The sequence below is a fragment of the Bombus vosnesenskii genome, unplaced genomic scaffold (assembly GCF_011952255.1).
Source record: "Bombus vosnesenskii isolate JDL3184/JDL3185 unplaced genomic scaffold, Bvos_JDL3184-5_v1.1 scf7180000013294, whole genome shotgun sequence".
In the NCBI taxonomy this organism is placed as follows: domain Eukaryota; kingdom Metazoa; phylum Arthropoda; class Insecta; order Hymenoptera; family Apidae; genus Bombus; species Bombus vosnesenskii.
Window position 1 is genome coordinate 375,527 of NW_022882945.1, and position 22,451 is coordinate 397,977.

Here is a 22,451-nt window from a genome sequence, read left to right on the forward strand (position 1 = left end):
GTTGAGAGACAGAGAAAGAGAGCGAATAAGAGGGGGGGGGCAGAGGAACACAGGGAACGCTGGAAACAGAACGAGAAGGGCGGGGAGAAACAAAGGATGAATGGAGAGAGAAGAAAAGGGGGAGACAAAAGACAAAAAGAATTCAAGCAGGAGAGAAGCAGGAGCGAACGAACCAACCAACTCGACTGGAGAGGGGAGAGAGGGAAAACGCAAGACTCGACTCTGCACAGGTGAAAGAGGGCTGTCAAGGAGGAAGAGGAGGGAGGGAGGAGGGGAGGGAAGAGCAGTAGGAAAATGAAGAGTGGGTGGTACGGACAAAAGAAGAGGAAGAGAGAAAAAGGGAGAGGGAGTGAGGAAAAAACACAGGCACTGGAAAAAGTTTTTCCATGGATAAAGAGAGCGAGTCGCGGGCGGCACTTGTGTCAATTGCCGGTCGCTGTTAGCTTAACATTTCCATTGTTCCTGAAAAGGAGCGTGGCTCGAGTGCTATTTGCTTTCAGATGAGGACGGGGCGCACTTCTAATTTCACTGAACAGAAAGCGTGTGTCCCGCTTTTCCACGCCCTTTATCCGCATCTCTCCCCCGCGTTCTTCCTCTTAGCCTCGGTTTCCCGAAAGGAAATCGGTATAGATGCGTAGCAATTGTTCTGTTCCACCACTCGACGACGGATGTTATTGGAAAAAATAGAAACGAGGCGAAGAATGGGAAGAAGAAACGTACGAGTTGCCTTTTCGCGAGTCGTCACACGTAAATGTCGTTTGCAGTCTTTGGTCGTGAATTGTCACGATGTGAAGCCGTGCAGAGGATCGTGTGTAGTCGATCTTTCTTCTTTCTAGAGACTTATTTTTAGAGATGTAGTCGCGAGAATATTGAGCTCGTTAAATGATGAATCGCGAAGATGTTCAGGTTAGAGTGGGCATTGTTTTTGTGACGTTTAGTGACAGATGCTGTAAGGAGTGGAAGGCTTGGTTTTGAGCACGCTTTCGAATGATATTGATGGAACAGTATTTCATCCTGGCTGTCAAATGAGAGATATTCTCCGTTAAACTTAGTAATCTGTCGTTCTCTTTTTGGTTTACAATCTCTGTACTGTGCTTGTTTAAGGATGTTCTACTTTTTGAACCGGCTTTATTGTATTATTATCTTATTCACACTCTACAGTTATTAAATACCAAGAAATTCTATCTGCAAGAAGCTACAGAATTAGAACTCAACCGGAGGTTCTATGTGGTAGTGACAAACTGATAAATGTACTCGAAAATACTGACAACTCTACGATTAACGATAATGTTATAAATCTGAGTATCAAAATATTCTATCAAAAAAACCTGAATTAGAATCATGCTGAAACTCACCGTGCATTTTAATTTCATTCGCGACCCTAAATTCCCATCGTACCGCAGTGCTTAAATGCAGTCAACCGGAGTTTCTACGCAAACACCGAACTTCTCACAGTATCCCGTAACTGTATCAGTGCATTTACAATTCGAATGACGGTAATATCAGCCGGGAGCTATTGGCGAGCGTAAATCCTATCTGACATCAGGCTACAAACAGCGGATCAGTGTATCGACGAATTCGTCTCTTCGTAAAACAGAAAACGGTCCGTTGCGTCCGAATCGAAGACTTCATGGAGCCCATTCTAAATCTAGCAACCATCGATCAACGAAACCAGATCCAACAACGATCATCCCTTTGCAATCGGATGCGTTTCGAGCGTAAACAGGTGCGACAAAATCGGAAACAGTTCGAGGTATCGTTACATTTGGAACAGAGGACTCTGTTCTATGCTTCTGCGGGCTTTTGTTGACATCACAGCGTACTGGGTTGTCTCTTGAGTGATCCCATAGGATTCCTGGAGGATCTGGAAGGCCGAGCCGCGACGAGACGTCGCACGGAGAAGTTACAGAAACGCGTTCGAGAGCACTGAATGCGCCCGCTACGCGGATTACACGGAGAAGCGCGTGTTGCTGGCATGTATAGAAATGAATGAGTACATTTCGGCGAGTTTACGCGAGTTCCAGCCTGCCTACTCAAGGGTGCTCTATGGCTTGCTACTCCTATCTCTCCTCGCGTGACTATCGTGCTCCAATATGCAACGTTTGCACCTTCGAGGATCTGTGATAGAAAGGAGGGCTTTGAGGGCTGCTTATGGGGGATGTTAAGGGACATTTTAAAATGAAGAATTTGACGAAGATAGCGTTGTATTTCTGTTTTTGATATTTGGGAATTGGCAGGTTTAAAAATGTTTGAAGATTGATTTTATGTACTTGATCCTATCGAAACGAATTTCTTTAGAAAATAAACGTAATAATGTTTAAATTTGAAAGATTGTGGAATTTTTATTTTTGTTCCTTTGTCCTTTTTACGTCTTTCTTCTTCCTTATCTAAATAGATATTGTTGTAGTATAACGTCGCAGTATTATTGCGAATGCTATCTGCATGGCGAAGGTGTGGAAATTTATTTTTCTTTTTATTCCGTATCTCTATGTATTTTTGATACAATGCAACACCAAAAGTTTTAAGCACCATAAGAGTTAGGTATAAATTATAAATGGCAGGCGAAATTAGAAATTGTATCGTTATTAGGTGTTTCTGAATTTAATTCAAAAATGTGTTTAAAGGAACAAAAATTCGGAATAAATTTATCATCAAGCACAGCTATCTCACATTACAGTAAACGGTTCAGAAAGTAAACTTAATCACAGCACCCTTTTTACCCTTTGTCCGAATCGCACTCATGATAGGCTCTTATGGCGAGCACTTCGAGGCAAAAAGAAATATGTCAGTATTCCGACCAAGCCACCCTTTAAAACAGGCGACGTTCTTACGTCACTATGCGGCATACGAAAATACAATATGGACGGATACGCGCGACAAAAACCGGGGGAACCCAGGCTTTCTATTTGCCATTCGTGCCTGAACAAATACTGGCTTTGCCACATGCCACGCATCCAGCACGCTCGGTTACATGTTAAATGCAAACATTTATTATCAATCGAATTAAAAAGCTCGTTCTCTCACGCAGTAGAAACGAAGCCCTTCTAAAACCTTTACAGTCTCATCCCTGCTTTAGCTTGAGAGGATGAGATGTCTCCATTAATGTGATATGTTTGTGGTACGCGCTTCTCTATGGGATTCGAAGGTATTATTGCAATAGAATTGAATTTCTGAATGAGCCTGTTCTTGGTGATGGTAATCTGTGATCAGTTTGTGGCATTTATTATAAAATTGTAGATTTGTATTGTTCCAGATATTATGAGGTCGAATTAGAATTTACTAGAGATCTTTGATAGTCGTATCGATTTTGAGTTGTTACAGATTAAATTTATTAATTAAAATTTAAGGTTGTACTAAAATTAATTGAAATAATTTTGGAATCATTTAAGGTAACCAAAGATCGTTGAAGATTATTCGATATTCTCTTGTCAGCATTTATAGCCATTCGAAGTTAATATGCCCAATGTAGAAAACGTCTTTAGCAGAATTTATACACAGGGAAAATTATTTATTACGTACATATCTCAAACTCATAAAAATCAGTAAGATGTCTCTATCCGAAATAATTACCATATATTTGAATAATATTCTTTAATCCCTCGATAAAGCTAAAAAATACATAAATCTTCCATTTAAACCTAAAGCGGCATTGTCATCGTTCAGAATTACCGAATATCTATCTTAGCACAGAAAGAACAGTTTAGCAGGAAGGTTGCAAGCGCGTTGACAGCTCGGATCATATTGCTGGTCCACCCTTCCGGTTCCCTCGTCATCTATTACGCGAAACGCCAATGGGGCTCACCCTCGCCACTTACCGCAAGAAGGTTAACAGCGATCCAACGTTTCACGGATGACAGCGCGTTGTCGTGTATTAGCGGGCGCACGTCGTGGCTCATTGCAAGACGATCGCGCTAATGGGGCCAGAAGTCACTCGTCGCCACGTGGCCGAGTAGTTTCGCGTGCATTTCGTTGCGAGTCGAGAAATCCTCGATCGTGCACGCTTGTGATTTATTGAAAGATCTGTGTCATCGATGAAAAGAATGGTAAAGGGTGACTGGTATCGAACTTGTGGCAGTTTGCTGTGCTTCTTGTTCGAGATATAAATGTATATCCTTGAAGAATATTGGGGCGAAAGATTGTAACATTGTCCTTATACCGTTTTATTAATTTCTTTAAGCATTCGCGAGAAATCTCAAAACCCTCTAAAAGAAAAGGAATATTCTTTAAAATCTTTAGAGATGAATTTATTTCCTAGTTTTTATTTCTATTCATTTGAAATATATGGGTATTCAACGGAATAATATTATGGAAAATGTTCTGGAATGTTCGCGAGAAATAGTATATACTTACATATGTGTATCATGTATACATATGTACATTGTACTTTTTAAGCGAAAATAATACGTATTGTATATGTTACTAAATGTTAGTATTACTTAGGAAGCTAATTTTCAAAGTTTCTTGTATTTTTTTATACTTTCAGATATACATGGAATATATATTATAATATTACATTATATATCATATTACTACCATATTAAAATATACATTGTTATCGATTCTTACAGTGGAGAAAAAGAAATTTTAACGGCATGTGAATTGAACCTAAATTCCCCAATGGATGTCTATGGAATCTAAATATAGTCCAATATCACAAAATGAAGCTTCTAGTTCTTCGGGTTAAAAGTATCTTTTTCTACTTACTCTCAGTAACAATATCCATTCATCTACAAAAAATACGTATTTCATTCACTTACGGAAAAAGATAAAAATGAGCAGAATGAAAAAATTTATGACATTTTAAAGGTACTTATCGATAAGAAAGGAAAGGGGACGTTGTTACGTATCACGATCCAGATGCGTCCACCGAACGAAGATCCTCCGATAGAGCAGGTATTCAGGTGATTACAATCCACACCCACGCAGAGCGACACGCTGCGCCCATATTACACGTGCACACTAATCGGTATACGGATATTATACATATGGGCCGGAATAGGGACATTAGACACGTGCACGTGACCGTACGCATAGAATCTGTTTGTTGTCCGTGGTACAATCGCGATATGAATTACACGGAGCAGCCGTGAAGAATGCGGATGCAACATCTTTATACTGATCCCCCCCACTTGGAAGCGAACAGTCCACCCAGACCGCGATTCATCATGCCCAATCTGGATTATTCATTGTCCCGGCTAATTCTGACGGGGTTCAACGCTAGTTAAATTGAATTCCTAAACGCATCTATGATGCACAGTGTTGTTTCAATCATCTTCTTCGTCTCTTACTATTATTATCTATTTTCCCTTCTTCTAGATTCACTTTTGAGGGATTATATCATTCAAGGCAATTGGAGATCTTTTAAATGATTATTTTTGAAAAAATTGGTATTGTTTTAAATTGTTATCGATTGGTATTGGTATTTTTCAGACAGGAATATAATCTTTTTAACTTTAAAATTTTGCCAAATCTTGGAACTTTAAGCTTCATTTTAAATAACTACAACATCCGAAGAAAATATAAATTTGTAGATGGTACAAAATATTTTAAATCGAGTTCGTTCTATGAAAGAAAGTATTAGGAGGGCTTGGCAATTAACGAGGGCTGTCGAAAGACGATGGCGTTCTTAGTTGGACGTTATCGAAGCTAGGTTTATTGCTTACGGTTTATTACTATATGAAATCTTCCGTTTCCATTTTCCGGTCTCTCGCAGCAAACGCGATTTTCAAGCTCGGGGATATGTATTCCCCTCGTTCCTTTTCGTCGAGGCATCGTCAAGGTAACAGCATGGTTTCCTGCTCACTGATCGCCGACAAAAGTGTACGTCGAGAGAACCCCTTTTCGACAACGATCCGGTAAACGACGAATCGGCTTTCTCCGACAATGCGGTTGTCACGGGTTTCATGGGATTAACATTTGTTAATATCACGCGGTTTTTCAGCAAAAAAAGAAAGGAACGAATGAAAGAAGGAGGGAAACGGGAAAGGGGGAAAAATACTAGCAACGTTGATGCCTTCGACGCGCTGCAAATGGTGCTCACAAGAAATACAAATGCTACCAGATATGTGTATTGATGGAAGCATTGTGTACTTGCTGTGATTTAATTTATTTAAAGAACTTCGTTCAAGGAGTCGAATTTCATAGGTATTAGATTAAGGCTGATTTAATAAGAAAGATTTTATTACCGAGTACCCTCAACTATTCCAAGACAGAATCCTTTTTGCTTGGGGATGAAATTGTTCCTTTTATTAAATACGTATAAAAGGAATACATTCTTCGAATGGTTTTGTGAGGAAAATATAATGCAGTTTTACCAAAAACAAATATATCTATCGTTTAGTTAACGAATAACGATGGAAATTAAATTCAATTTTCTCAAATTTCTTTCTCCCAATCTCCCAGTAACGCAATAACTAAAATACCCCGAACAATATTTTCATGAATATAAAATAAAATGAAGCACAGAATCAACGGGGCAGAGGGGATTAAATCGGGACGAAGATCGAAGAAGCTCGATAAAAAACAAGAGACGCGTAGTCGAGTCGCTCCTTTCGGTCGATCGATTAAACAAACCTGATAAATTATGCGAAAGCTCTCCCCGGACAGCTACGTCCCCTCACCCCTTCGTTGTCTCTATCCATATATATACACGATGGACGACAATCGACAAAAACTGACGGCGGAACGAGCGGCCATTGTAGGTCGCGGAGTGGAGACAGTAAACAGCCATTGTACGAAGCACAATGTGTTACTCCGTTGCTTCAATTTCTTTTTGCGCCGGAATCCTATACCTGTTCCGTTCGATTCACATCCCCTTGTTCCTTCCTCCTTTTGCCTTCCTCCACTGCTGATTTTGTCGGTGGACAAAACGATCCTTTCTGATAACGTGTATCCCCTTTCTCGTGCTACGACGAACGAAAATTATTTGGTCAAACGGTACAAAACGTTAATGGACTCGGTTTACTTAGCCTGTTTCTTCGTCTGACATGTTCTAATTAGAATGCAGAGGTATTTAAGGTGGTTGTAGAACGTTTGATTAATTAAGCGTTAATTGGTGATACTATCTTAGCACTAGATATCATACTTCGAAGAATTCCATTAGATTAGGAATTCTATTAAAGCTATTATATTATTACCTTTGGTCTTTTAATCAATTTATTCGTCTTCAAGTACCGAGTTTTCCTATAAAAATAGTTATAACAATGGCCAGCAGTGTAATTATTGCGCCCTTATGTCACAATATCGTATGTATTATTATGCAGCTTACAATATTATAAATGTATTTCTTCAGAGGAAATATATGATCCTTACATAGCAAACGTATGCTTTGATGAACACAATAGAAGTGTTAAAAATTGCTTAAAATCTATGTTCTAGTAATTTCATTTCTCTGAAAGTTACGTTGTTATAGAATCTTGTGTGCTCAGGAGAATGAGCCTGCTTAGTCAGACACGCCCGGCTTCCGTAAACGTTCATTGTGCCAGTTTATGCACGGGTCATTCTACTTAATCACTAGCACCGCAGTAATACACAGTAGCTAGGTACGTTTATATGAACTCCATTTATTTAAATGAAGCATTAATTAATACCTGGTCAAATAAACTTCTATCGATCTATTCCACTCGATCCAATGTGAACTTCCTAATTCCTCTACTAATCTTCCTGCCAAGTTTTCGACAATTTTTCTATCAATTAACTTGACTCAAGGATAATTTCAACGAATAAAAATCAAGTTCACGAAAGGGACGACTTTGTCAAAGTGTTTTGTTTTTGCATCGCGTTATTTTATTACTAGTTCTCTGAAAATATAGCGATGTGCCATACTATTCTGCATAATTAAGAAAAGAAAGCGAGACACCGTTGATTTCTAAACGCCTTCTCACAATTCCCCCGTGAAATTTAATTTTCGAGCGAGAGAACGAAAGAAAAGGGGGCCCCTTGAAACGCATAAAAATCACGGGATCAAAACACACACTCGAGAGAGGGACGCGTGGGGCGGTGGTGTCAGTGGCTCGGTGGGATCACGAACAACCATTCGTTATCCTTGCACAATGGCCCGTACAATGGGGACTGGTTTTCGCGCACGCTTATGACGTATTACGGGAGAAAAGCGGAAACGTATGTTTTACCCCAGTTTTCCCCCGTTTAGTGGCATTTAGTTCGCTCCACTGGCTTGTATTTATTTTTTTCCCCTCTCCTCCTCGTTGCTATACGTTGTCCCTTTTCGTTTCGTCTCGTTACGACTAAAAATCTCTTCTCTTCTCTTTCTATGGTTCACCCTGTGAACAAGCTGCTCCACCTCGAACGCTGACATTTATCATTCGAGACTACACGGCACCGTTGGCATCGTTGTCGCTCGATATTATGGCTGTTAACGTGGACGTAATGGCATTATCTCGCCATTGTTCGACCACCAGGAGAATGGAAAGGGAAAGAGGGTGGGGGACTGGCTAATTTGTGAAAATCAGACCGTTGATGTTTTAGTAATCACCCATCGCTGGAATATTCAAGGCATTTTTTTGCAAGTAGATCGAATGGATTTTCAATGAAAATAACTAGCATCTTGATATAACATTTTTTTTTTTGCAAAATATTGGATACTCTCTGACAAACAGAAAAGATATGAACACGAAAGTTGATTTTTACAGATTTATATCGAATTTTCCAAAAAAAGAAAATAAGAAGGAGAAAACTGGCCTATGGCAATACTCTTGCTTATCAACAGTATATGAATACGATTCTAAAATCTAGCAATAAGATTAAATATCCGATTCTACATCGACACTCTACATTCTTCTAGCTTTAAATTCACAAAAACAAAGTAGAAAGACGCAAAACAAGAGGAAAAAGCGAGTGAAGCTTGTCACCCGGAAGCAAGGGATGTCTATCCGCGATCTAATGACCAAGCGACAATGACGAGAAAAAGGCTCCTTGGCTGGTGTCAATTAACGAAGCGGCGACGAAAGGCGCAGCACGAAAGAGTTTCGGCTCGTTTCAACCAAGTTCGACGGTCGGAGGCCTCCGCGCCGCCAGGAGAACGGCCAGAAAAGACGTAGAACAATGGCAGCCAGCGCGGCGGTACAAGCCACTAATTATAAATCCATTGTTACGCCCATTTTTTCGCCTGGCGTCCTTCCTGCTCGTTCTCGAAGAGGAAAACTGAACGAACAGAGAATAAGACAGAGAGAGAGAGAGAGAGAGAAGCCATTCTCTGTGCCGCCTGGTAGCCGTCGTAATGCCGGCATTGTCTCGCCATTGTCGCGACATTGTCGCACGATAAAGCGCGAAGACAAAGCCGATCCACAAAGGTCCTGCTTCGCGTAACAAGCCGTCTTTGTTTTTTCTCCACTGCACCGTCTTCATCCTTCCTTTATCATACCCTCCCCCTCTTTCCAGCCACCAACTCCAGTACTGCTCATCGAACCAGCCTATTTTCTACCAGTTACTTCCGCCTCCGCTTTTTCTTCTCGTCCAGAACTACGTTCGACAGGGCGTTGCTTCCTTGCTGATTTGCTTCGCTTGTTGGTGAATGACGTTATTCAGAGAACACAGGGTTAGGTTGATTTTTAGGAATTTTAATGGAATTGTTATTTTTGAGCAGCTTGTGATTAATATACCGTGGACTTTTATGTATTTATGAAGAATTCGAAGATGTAACAATGCATAGAATTGAAAAGGTAATTATATAGAGAATATCCAAAGTATAGTACTCTTTATGATATTTCTGTGAATATTAATATTTATGTCTTTAAAGAGAATTCACTAATGGAACCAATTATTCCCTTTAACCTTTTGTAATTCTATTCTGGAACTATTTCAACTTTTAAGATGTACATATAACGACCTTCAAACTATTCAACCCTTACTTCAACAACTTTTCAATCACCGTTTTTCAACCCTCGAATACTAAACATATCTAAGACATATCTAGTTCCAACTCTTTCAACAGTTACATTACATTCCATCGATTACTTTTAAAAACCGAAATCAGACAAGCCGGACCATTTGTCTCTATGAAGTAATGGTCCCATATAGAAGGCACAACACGCGTAATCGATCATTCCGATATAAAAGATAAGTTTACAGGACAGGCAGTAGGTAGGGGGATGAGGAATATCAGTAATGGTAGACATCGGACTGCTGTTACGAGAGAGAGCCAGCTACCCCACGTCCCTATCAGCCCGATAACGAGTTAGCGTTCGTAGTGTTGTATGGTTGGCTTCAATGTGCCACGACAATGTAGCCAACGTTCAGGCATTCAGCGGTAGACAATACCGGGAACATAATGTCATAATGGAGCGGGGCGCCCGCCAGGACCCACCAAGAACAGTGCAGAGAGAAGGAGCGAGGGAGAGGAGCAGGAAGAAAGAGAACAGAGCAGAGAGAAAGAGAAAGGCAGGGAAGGAGAGAAGAAGAGAGAGAGAAGGAGAGACAAAAAGATGAAATGAGAGAGCGGTAGGTTCTCGCAAGAATAACCGAAGTGGAGAAAAAGGGTTGCGAGAGAAAAAAGGGAGGGTGAAGTTCTTCAGGGCTGGAAAAACCGAGTTTCGTTAACTATCCATGATTGAGAACACTCGTCCTCGCCTCGAGCCTAAGGGAACCAACCCTTCGAATATATCACGGTAATTTCACGATCTTTATCGTTTGCCTTCCAATGTTTAATGAACTGGAAATTTGTTAATAGCAGAATTATGCGATATTCGTTAATAATAGATATGTAATAAGTACAATAATACAATAATTAATAATGAATATAATACTTTTGGATGCATTATAGATAAATGAGATATCTGTATATGTATTATTTGCTATATTTATGCCGTTTTTTGGATAAATATGCATTTGTATCAATCTTCTACGAAATTGTTCCACTATATTCCATCAAAATGTGCAAACATAGAATTCCTGCATACAGTCTGTCTTTACCTGCACCTATTATAATATCTAATTTTCCCTGCAATTTGTTCCTCTAAACCTCTAACCTGTTACTCTAAGAGTTCCGCGACATACACCGAAATATCTCAGCAAAAGCGTCACCACGTCTTTCGTATTATAATATTTTTGTATTAGAATCTCTACTAGAGCACCTATCTAATTGTCATTGTCGTAGGTAAACCACCCTCTCTGTCGAAGACCGATAAGAGGTTGCCAGTGGCTGGTAGCGGCCATTAATGATCCACCTTAGCCAACCCTCCGCCTCTGTGTTCTCGATCGTCGATGGAAATCGGGGCAACTATAAAAGCGGGCTGAAATCGCGCGACGACGTCGACCACGAGATTCGTTCTGTATAGCTAACCCCCGCGTTCAGGGGGTTGCTATATAGTCCGCGTGTTACGGGTATAAAATGGGGGATGATTAAAATAACGAGGCTGCGAGGAGGGTGTCCTCTAGAGATCCCCTGCTAGTCACTGACTGGCGGGTGGCTGAGGGGGTGACGGGGGTGAGTCGCGTTGCGAATCGAGGTGGTGATGGAAACGGGCGGAGGGGGCGGTGGTGATATTGTGCTGAAACAATGTGGCGCCCGACGCCCCTGTCGGTGGTACCTCGTACTGGCGAGCACAACATCAATTGACGCCCTTGCACCGACTCTAAACCTCCATCACCCCTCTCCTCAATCCCCTTGGCTAGACTCACGGCTGGAGAGGATGGATAAGGAGGATGATACCGCCGGTATCAATGGTCATCTTGCTGTGGGCCTGAAACTGCCGTTGGAAAGTCTTAGGGGCGTAGGGGATGGTTTCCATTGGACTTTTTTTTGTGTAAGGGTAGTTTTGAAGAAGAATTTTTCTTAAGACGGATATAGGGATATTTCTTAATATTTGGAATGGTTAGCTTGAGATACTAGTGTATACGTGGACTTATTTTGTGTAAGGGTAGGTTCGAGGAGGGATTGTTTCTTAAGAGATAGATTACGTAGAAGATATAGTTGGCTGAAGGATATAAGGATGTTTCTTGAATCGTTGTTCAAGGTAGTAGCGTGAGCGTGGATTTTTTATGTAAGAATAATTTTGAGAAGGGAGGAGTTCTTCTTTAAAGAAGTAGATGATGTAGAGGACATAGTTGGTTGGAAAATCTGGAGACGCTTCTTGACATTTTCAATAAGTGAAATATTATATGCAATATGATTTGTACATCTTTATACTGTAATATTATCCGCGATACTGTAAAATTTTCCGCGAAATGGTACTCTTAAATTTAAATTTTAAATTCTTGGAAATGTTTTGTGCGATGTAATGTACGTTTGATTGTCGAATGAAAGCATAGTTGAGATTTTTCTGAATAATTTCGAAGCTTTCCGCAATAACCGCGTAATTAAAGATCTCAACAAACTTTCGCCAGCGAGTCTGTAGATGCGATCGTGGGTTTTTTCGTCGTCCCCTCGAGTACACGCGACGAGTAGGTATTCCCGAGCCATTTCTCTCGTGGAAAGTCTCATTACGTTCGGTGCGATGGATGAATCTCGTAATATGACTGCGAAAACCAACTAGCGCGAAGGTCGTAAATAGATTAAATTCGACACCCTGAAATTCACTGATATAATCTGTGAAAGCGCGTTGGTTCGTTAAGAGGATTATATTAATTATTTATAACGAACAAAAACCTTCTTCTTTTCTTAATCGACCTACAGATTCTACTGAGCATCGAATGTAATGCAAATAAAACATACAGAATTAACGTTATAAAATATTGAATAATTTTTTGAATAAGAAACTGGCACAAATTCTCTCTTAAGCAATCTCCGAATTTATAATTTTTTAATTTTCATTCATTATTAAAAATTTTAATTGAACCTTTCAAGCTTGTTTAGTTTTAAGAAGATGTAATTTCTCGTAATTTCAAAATTAGAGATAAATATATCTGCAAATTTATTTTCAAAAGCCAATATGCGATAATAAAACTGATGTCTGCAATTATCATATCTTGTACAACATTTCATCGTTTTACGTGAAACTTTACGTAATTCTTCCATCTATCATAGAACATATTTTTCATCATTCAAACGAATAAAACGTCCAACATCTCAAATTCTGCCCAAATTCTATCCAACTCCTATTACAGAAAATATTTTTCATAATGCGAGCCATTAAAAGACTTCCAATCCCTCCACCTTTTCGTCACCTGAATCAATAGCTCAAAGACAAACCAGCACGCACCCCCGTTCACCAAAGCGATCCACGTGGTGCATTCGACGCGGATCATCAGACAGAGCTTCGAGTGTCCAGAAAATCTTGAAAACCACTCCGTGGCTGGCGGATCTCGCGTCAAGCATCCGGGGGTGGCATTTCTCTCCGAGGAACGTCTCATTACGCGCGGCGAGACGAATGGATCTCGTTACGATTACGGAGGCAAGGGGCGAGAGCGAAATCGTCGTCGGTTGCCCGTCAACAGAATGGACGACGAGCGACGTAACCAACGTTATTTTTTCTTCTTCCTTTTTTCCCCCCTCCTCCTGTTAGTACTGACAGAGGCGGCAGGGACAAGAAGAGATCGGTCGCGTAGGGGTGGCGCGACACAGGGCATGGCGAGACGAGGATCGGAGAGGGGAGAAATAATTTAAAAGCTGAATTGAATTTTTCGTCCTCGGAGTCTTTCGTTCGGGCATTGGGAGGCGGACAATGGCTCAATGGCGATGTATCAAGGAAAGTCGACTCGCGGGAGAGGCCAGCATTGTATCGGCCTTTCCTCGTGCCTCTCTGCCTCTATCCACCCGGCACACATTCACCCAAACATCGACGCTTTCACTCGCGTCGCTGGCTTCTTGCTTCCCGACTCCTCGATGCAGGTCCGCCACTGCACGTCGCCTCCTTCCCTTCGACCAGGCAACCCCTGATCCTGTGGCCGTGCTACATTCAGATATATCCGTTCGTGATATTCGAATACGTATGTAAAGGGAGTGGCAGCGAGGGTGCACGTTTATGTTTGTAGGTGGTATAACTGGTCCGTTTGCTGCATAATATTCTGATAACCGTATAACGTCACAGGACATTGCTTTGATTCTACTAAGATCCATGGGTAGGAGAATGTCGTTGTGGGTTGCAGGAATTGCGAGTTGTTAGGGAGGTGGGTTAATGTGCAGCTTTTGTAAGGTTGACGTGAATAGTGGGATGAGTGGGGTATTTAAGACACTTGGTATTTTCATAAGATATTGGGGGTGGTTTCGGAGGTACGCCTGTTGATGGCTCATAGGTGAATAGAATTATCGGAGCAATGAATTTTAGTCTATGATAGATTACAAATTTCTAATGGAAAATTGTATTTTCATGTCCATTGGTGATTTTTAGACGACCTCCTTTGAAACTTAACTGATCAAATCCATTTCTAACAAGTTAGTTTACAAATAACCAAACAAGGGAAACATGATTTAATATTTCAGTAAAGATATTAATGTAAAATTGAAACAGTAAATAAGGCATATTAACAACCATCCTTTCATATCTTTTCGAACTTGAGAAACTTTGTAATGATAGAAGAACACAGCTAACAAGTAAATAAGCGAATAAGTTTAGTGAAACAATCTAAAAAAACATCTTTCTGCAAAAAAATCCTCCCCTTTTACCAAGAAAATGAAAGCCATCCATGCGCTTTAAGCAGATCCAGGATAAACATCTACATATTGCGCTATTAAAATTCATTCCTCCTCACGATTCAAGGATTCGAATAAATACTGCCACTACATCCTGCGATTCTTCTTCGATCTAGCTGACGGGACTAGAGGAATCTTGGGCCAACTTCGACTAACCCCTGGTTCCGCCCTGAACCGAGAAAGGAACAGGAGGAGCTAGCCATTCGTCTTCGTAGAACAAAGTGCGGCGATCTACTTTCCTGGCCGAATGTGAATCCGATGCAAATTCTACGGTGGATCACGACAATAGACGTCCTAGCAATATGGTAATGTCCTCCCACGTCGATTCCCCGACTTAATCGACTCTGTGTGTGAATCGTCACTGTATGCGTGCACGAACATTTTCTCTCTGTTACACAGCTGCCCGTGAGAAGGGTTTGTTGGAAGAGATTGCGAACTCGATACCGGCCGTATATGTGAATATTGCGTTGCATTGATAATGTAACATTGTGCCGGTGAGCAGATACGCACGATGAAGATCGTCGATGCATTCGACCGCGTCCTGCCGCGAATAAACGCTCAACCAAAGGAAATTGATGCCTCGGATTTGCTTGGGATAGAACTACCACACCACTTATGGCATAGAAATTTTAATTTCTTTTCAGAGGTTATTTCGAAGTTTTTATATACTCGATACTACTGACGTACATGTTGCGTCGATTTATGTAATATATATAATTCATTATAAATACATTAGTTATTAGACTCTAATGAGTAATGCGTCTAATAAGTAATATTGCGTCTTTATTTTTATACGTTTTAGTAAAATGGCTTAGGTACCGAATAAAGTAATGAGCAATAATGTTAATATTATATTATGAAGAACATTGACATTAAAACATTATTATGTAGACATTTCAAGCACGTTTCTATGAAAAATAGCGCGTAAGATTGGAAAATCGCAACTATATGATTGTAATGATGAGATTGAAAAATTGTAAAAATGATATTCTAAAAATGAATTGATTTATCATCAAAGTTACCATTGTCATCAAATTACCTGTTACCATTCCACACAGGACACCTAATCCAAATCATTCCAAAAACTTCCATCGATTTAATTAACAGTTTCTCCCGTACATTAGCGCGACGCATTACTCAGAGACAAAGAGCGCGAAAGAATTAGAGGGCGGTGGGCATAACTTTTCATTCGATCCGGGAGCGTGTGCACCGGCTGTCCCGTTTATCCCTTTATCTTCTCCGGTTTTTCCTCTTCTTTCCCTCTTCGGCAGATGCCGTCTCGCGCCCGCGCGAAGAGGCGAGAGATCCGGCCACGGAAACGTACAAAGGGTGGAGACAAAGGGAAGCGCCGCCCTCGAGATACTAGAACAATGGAGGGCAAACAATGGGCCGATGCTGGAAATTTAACCGATGATCGAAAGTGTCCCCCCTTCGTCGTTCAGCCAACTATTTTCCATCGAGCCCTGTCCCCGCTCGATAATGCTCGCTTTCTTTTCGTCGCGAACCCCTCTTTCGCCTGTCTCGTCGCGCGCTTTTTTTCCTCTTCCAACCCGAATTAATTAGTCCGAGGAACTAATAGGTCCCCGCCGGATGAACGCGGTTCGCGCGTGCCGATCGTTAAAGGGCGAATTTATCGCGCAGCCCTTGGCCATTATTTTCAAACCAAACACACGATTGTTTTCTGCCGTGGATTTTTATAACGAATTCTTTTCTACTCTCCTTTTTTCTTGAGATGGGAATTGTGAGTTATAACGGAGAGTTGAAAGTAATTCAATTTTAGAATTCGAATAGGATTCTATTTGTATCGATGGCAATATTTGAGTATTTTCTATGAAAGAATTCTATAATGATTTTGATACAGACGCACATGTTGCGTCGATTAAATTATCTGATATGTTCGGTTAATACGAGATATATTAAATTTCATATCATTTAATAGTATGCATTTTCACGATTATAGAAATTTAATGTTAGGAAAATGAAATGTATCTAAATGTTTATTAAGAAACGCTTCACTGGAAAATAAGTAAGTCCATATAATATACAGATACTATTTTTAATCACCGTCTACATTATCATGCTGCCAGCTAGATCTACAAACCAATCGTCTCGTACCAAACAATAATTATTTATATCTGACGAAACGTATCCTAAAAACACGTGGATGAAATTAACAAAAACTAACACCTGGTCCTATACTGCAGAAAAATCATCGTTGAACGCAAACAAGGCGTGAATTCTCTACTCTCGTCATACGATCGCAGAACTTTTTCTTTGAAAAGGTGAATTTATTCCCGGATTCGAACGGGGAACGAGAAAAAGTGGAGGAAAGGAAGAGAGAGAGAGAGAGAGAAAGAGAAAGAAAAAATAAACAGACAGTCAAGCCGGATGTTACGATAGTCGAGTATCGGTAGCCGGTCAGTCCCTTGAAAAGAGTCAGTTTAATGGAGATCGAGTGTTTATGAGAGGGCTCGGGCGAGAGGGTCCGCAGAGACAGAGGGAGAGCGCGGATGAAGGAAGGAGGATACGCGTGGCAAAGTTGCCCGCCGAACCGGAACTCGAGAGCATACCCCCGCGTTGCTCCTGTACCGGCTGGTCCGAGTCAGTCCGATAAAAACTGTCAAACCTCCACCAACTTCCACCTGAAAAAATCATACATAGCCGTGTGAATGTACGAGCTCAGAAGCGTTAGGTGCTGGGTAGCTTTGTTCGTCTACTCTTTTTTTTTAGTAAACGTTCGGGATAAATCAATCCCGAAAGTCAAGATGATTCAGTTTTGGTATTCGACCATGTGTTGGTGTTTGAGTTTGAAAATTTTATTTGCGAGATGCTAACACTACTAGAGTAATTTGTAGTTTTCTGTTGCGATAGCATTTTATATATATATATATTGAATTATGGAGGATTTGGATGATTTTTGGTGAAATATACAAGCAAAAGTTTCTTTCTTTTGTATTGCTTTTTTTGTTCTTAGTAGGTAAACTTTCCAATTTTATTTCTTTTATTTTGTTTCATACAGGTTTTATAGCTAACTCGTAAGTAGTTGTTGTTTTAACCTCGTGTCTCGATTTATGTCATATCATAGTTTGGCTGTCAAGATTATATTTTGGTTAATTTCTAAATGTTAATCATTGTTAAACAAAGCGTCAATCTTTATATTCTTTATTTTCGTCTTATTTTGGTTTGTGAAAACACCATTTATATTAATGGTAGTTTAAACGCAACTATTATTGTTCAAAGTTAGCATACAATATCTTTCGCTAAAATAAGTACATAAATATCTTGCGTAAAACAAGGAAAGATTTATACATTAGGGTTAATAATTCCCCCAAAATCTTTTTCAATAGCTTCTTTATCGCAAGAGGGCGTCGAAATGATCAGCCTCAGTCTGCCAAGCGAACACGAGCCTGTCAACCCCTTCTCCTGGTAGAATTCTGTTGGAAGCTGACGAGAATAACGACGAGCATCCCCGGGGAATCGAATTGAAGAAAGCGTGTTCCGAAATCAACCGCGGTCTCGTTACTTCAAACACAAAAATCGAAGGTCTCAGGCAAAAGGGAGCACTACCCCTCGTGGTTCCTAATCAGAGATCAGTCCACCGCAACGGCGAAGACTACTGCGTTACGGCGACGACGACAACGACAACGACAACGCGATGTCGTGAACGACAAAGCCGCGACAATGCCGACAGGAAGACGACGAGAGAGGACCCGGGCCACCCCGTGACATCGCACAAAGCGACGCACGATGTGTGTTCGTTGTACGGGCGCGTTTGTACAAATGCAAAGGCAGGCAGGCGAACACGTGAAATCGATTTCAAGCAAATAATCGGATACTCGGTTCAGGGGCGGCTACGAGAGTACGCTTTGCATCTATGTATGCGCTTGCTTGTACCTCTCTATGTACATGTACACGCGTATATACATACCTATACATACATATATACACATATACGTGAAAGAAGGTGGAGTGGTGGGTGAGTGGGTGGCAGCGGAGAAGGTTGGAGGAAGAAGAGAAGTCTCTGAGTTCGGTACGGGGAGAAAACGGTGGAGGAAGAAGAAGAAGTAGGAGGAGGAGGAGGAGCGTAGTCGCATAATTCAGAATCGACAAAGCGGCAGATTATGGAAATAGAGTCCCTGAGTCGGAGACAGAGTTCTCTCTCTTTAGATCGAGCCCTCTCTGTCTATCCAACTTCTTCTCCTCCACCTACGAACCTCCGTCTCTCTCTTTTGCTCGCGTTGCTCGTGTTGGAAGCCGTATGGTGTTGCCATGACGACCATTGTGCCACACTCTCTTCCACCTCCACCTTCACTCCACCTTCTCGGGCCCCCCTCTACTTCCTCCACCTACTCACTCGTCAAGCTCCAACACAGCGCCTCCACCAACGAACCTTTCCCCCTCTCCTGCCAGCGACTACAGCGCCACCGTTCCCGCCCCCCTCTTAGCCACCCAACAACCGATCCAGCAACCCCACCGTGTGTACCTCATCTCTCTAACGACTTGTTGTTAATGTTGTATCAACTCACCCTGTAAACAGCCTCTTTCTCTCTCCCTCCAGTTTCTTCTATTTCTCTCTCTGTCTTGCTTTTAGAGTATCTCTTACCCTTTCTGTTGTGTCTTCCCCCGTTTCTCTACGTCTTGCTCTCCTTCAACCCTGCCCTTCCTATTCCACTCTCTCGTCCCGCTGTCTGTAAACCAACCAGCCGGTTGTGCGCGCTCGCTCACCAGCAAGTTGAGCGTGTGCACGAGCAAAGGTGCCGCGGGGGTGGACTTTTTAGGAGGCGTAACTGGTGTTCGAATTTTTCAGGCGTCAGGTTCTTCTGCCTCTCCAGAAGTTTTCGGGTGTTTTTGTAGTTTCATTATTCCGTTACGAAGCAAGCTTCTCTTCTTTTTGGTACACTGAGCTGCTCCCTGTTTCCGGAAACGGAGGGCAGACGCAGGACTATTTGGAAGCGTAACTAAAGTGCTCTATCGGTGGAGGTATTTAAGGTGCTCTGGATATCCGAAAGATGCTGAAGTTTGGCGCCTTTTATTTCTGATTCTTATACTGCTTACTAATATGTAGACTGTTCATGTAAATTCGTGTTTTTATAAGTGGAAATAAATGTACATCGCAAATATGTATGTAATTCCTTTTCAGTTGAAACTGTATTTAATAATCATTTAAAATTTGGAATTTGTATTAAAATTTCATGAATGAGGCTAGTATTATATTGTTCTAAATTATAGTTATCGTAGATTACGTCATTTCATGCAGAATAATTTGTCAAGGGGTCAGGAGGATAGGAAACGTCGATTCCGCATGATTCTGCGGTACGCGGCATCCTTTCTAGAAAATCGGCCACGAAAAAAAAAGGTCACGGCACGTCAATATAATTAATGATCTATCTGGTTGTTTCAGCCATGACAAAAAGAAGACAGACTCGCTGGTTCCTGCAACCGGTCTTCCGGAAAAACATCGTTTACCGGCATGACGTCGTCGAAGAGACTTCGATTACCAATTACGCATGTGCGCTTCGACTATTTGCAGCTGGGGGAATAAAAAATGGTATCAATTTTTTAATACGTTCCTATTTATGCTTATTGAGATGTAGAAGTTAGTAGAATATATGACTAGTATTTCATCTTTTAGGGATCAGACAATTGGTATCAATAGAATTGATCACTTTGATATCTTAAATAGCTCATGCTATAATCATTTATTATATACCACATTCCTTTTTGTTTTATCATTCTTACTCTGTATTCTGTTTTATTAAGAACACTTGTACTATCGTCATACTATATAATTAATAGATAGACAATAAAATATCTAACATAAAGTATAGCTCCATCAATCCAACAATCCCAAACCAATTACATCAGCGAACATACGCTACATACAAAACCAATGCCAGTTCAGCGACTAATCGTTCGTCGGCGTCGCGACGTCAAACGTCGATACCGTCTCCCATTTCTGGCTTTCTTCGGTTCCAGGGAACGCGGTCATACATCGAGTCCGATCCGGATGAATGTAATCGCACCAGTATAAGTCGACAATGAGCGCAGTTAGCGTACACGGTGTATCAGGTACATAAGCGGAAACGAAGACAGAGTCGAAGACAAACGGCGAATAGCGAGAAAGAGAGAAGAAAGGGAGAAAGACGCGTAACGGCGTCGTCGTCGGCGTTACATTATATAATGACACAGAACGGATTAATCCTAGCGGCGGCGTCGCGGCGGCAACTCGGCCAGCATAATAGATATGCTCTTTCTTTGTTTCGTCCGCTCATAATGGCCGCGCCTCGCAAGAAAACGCGGAACACGGAGCATTATGCACTCCGCCGAGACGAACGAGAATAAACCGAGTCTGAATAGCTTTCTGAGTTTGTTTCCTTTCCTATTCCCCCACCGTTCCTTTCTTTCTTTTCTCTCCTTTCTCAGCGTTCTTTCTTTTCTTTTCTCCTCTGTCCCGCACTCCACCTTTCTTCTTCCACCCACCCCCTTTCACTATCCCCCATTTTACGGAAGATGCACAGCAGCTTGATTTCGTATTTGCGATCTCTGTTTGGTCTGACCGATAAGTTTTTGAAATTGGGGTAGACTGATCTTTCGTTTGCCTGAAGTTGTGCCTGGTGAGTAATTGCGGAGATATTCGATGCTATTGGTTTGATCTGGCACGTTTGATCTATTTATATCTGTCATGCAATAGGTAGAAAACCTGCAGACAGATTCCAAACACGATCCAAATCAGTGAGTCTTTTGGATACACTGGTAGAATTTTCCTGCCATTTTTATTTCGTAATTGTATGATAAATACCTATATGATAAATATTTAAAAAAAGTATTCTTTGTGTCAGTAGTTTCTTAATAAGTTTCTTGGTCTGTGTACCCATGGAAAATATATAAGATAGAATTACTAACAAGAGAAAATAACGAAATCCCTTATCGGTAGATTCACCTGTGCCGAATATTCGTAAAATAGATGCACATTAGTACATCGAGGGATAAATTGTACAAAGGTAACGTTCTAAAGACGAAAATGCGCTAGAAAGAATATAAAGGAAATAAATAAAGGATCGAAGTGGTCCCACTCTGAACATTCTGTTGCTTAGCACGCGTGCTTTTATACGGATCTACGATTCAAAGAAGATTCTTCTTAACGACCGTATCAATTCGCATTTTCTCCCATTCACGCAGCTCCTAATCCTCGGCACAGCGTGCCGGGTCCTGCTCCAGGACTTTTATGCCTAGTCCCATCGCGAGCTATATCTACGACAACCGACATAAATCGTCGCGCGCGTCGACTTACTTCCAAACGACCTTTGCGGCTCTGGAATCACTGGCGAAATGTGTCGCGTTCTTTTTAGGAATGATATCAAATAGAAAAAATAGTTTCGATAGTGTAGTTAAAATAAGTAGCGGGAGGTTTCATGTGAATTGCAGAAATTTGTAAAAAATAAAAATTAATGGAGAGAGAAGTGGAAATTTGAATATTGTAATTATAAGCGAAAGACTGATGGAATGAATTATGAAGTGTTTCTGTTTGGTGTAGTTCTGTTTCTGGATTTGCTATGTATCCTTTATGTGAGATCGTTTTTCAATATCTTTATAATAAAAAATACTTAAAGGACTGTGATAATTAAGGAAATATATCAGAGAACACTCTTAATTGGACAGTGAATATGTAGCTATTGAATTCTTGTAATTAGTATTGTAATAATCATGTAAGATACGTTCGTATCGAGTTAGTATACAGTATACAAGCTTGTCAGAGAATTCACGGAAGATGGATGGTTCTATATAGAATAGAGTATTTAATAAACACAATGAAAAATAATTAATAATAATGAACAAATATATGAGACTGTCAGAACAATACAATAGA

General features: G+C 40.9%; 1 long non-coding RNA gene across 1 annotated transcript; it reads left to right on the forward strand.

The window, feature by feature from the left end:
* Positions 1 to 19,274: 19,274 nt before the first annotated feature.
* On the forward strand, positions 19,275 to 21,180 carry LOC117232994. Its single transcript, XR_004493244.1, has 3 exons — positions 19,275 to 19,897; positions 19,986 to 20,132; positions 20,561 to 21,180. It is a non-coding gene; the product is annotated as an uncharacterized LOC117232994 (long non-coding RNA).
* Positions 21,181 to 22,451: the final 1,271 nt, after the last annotated feature.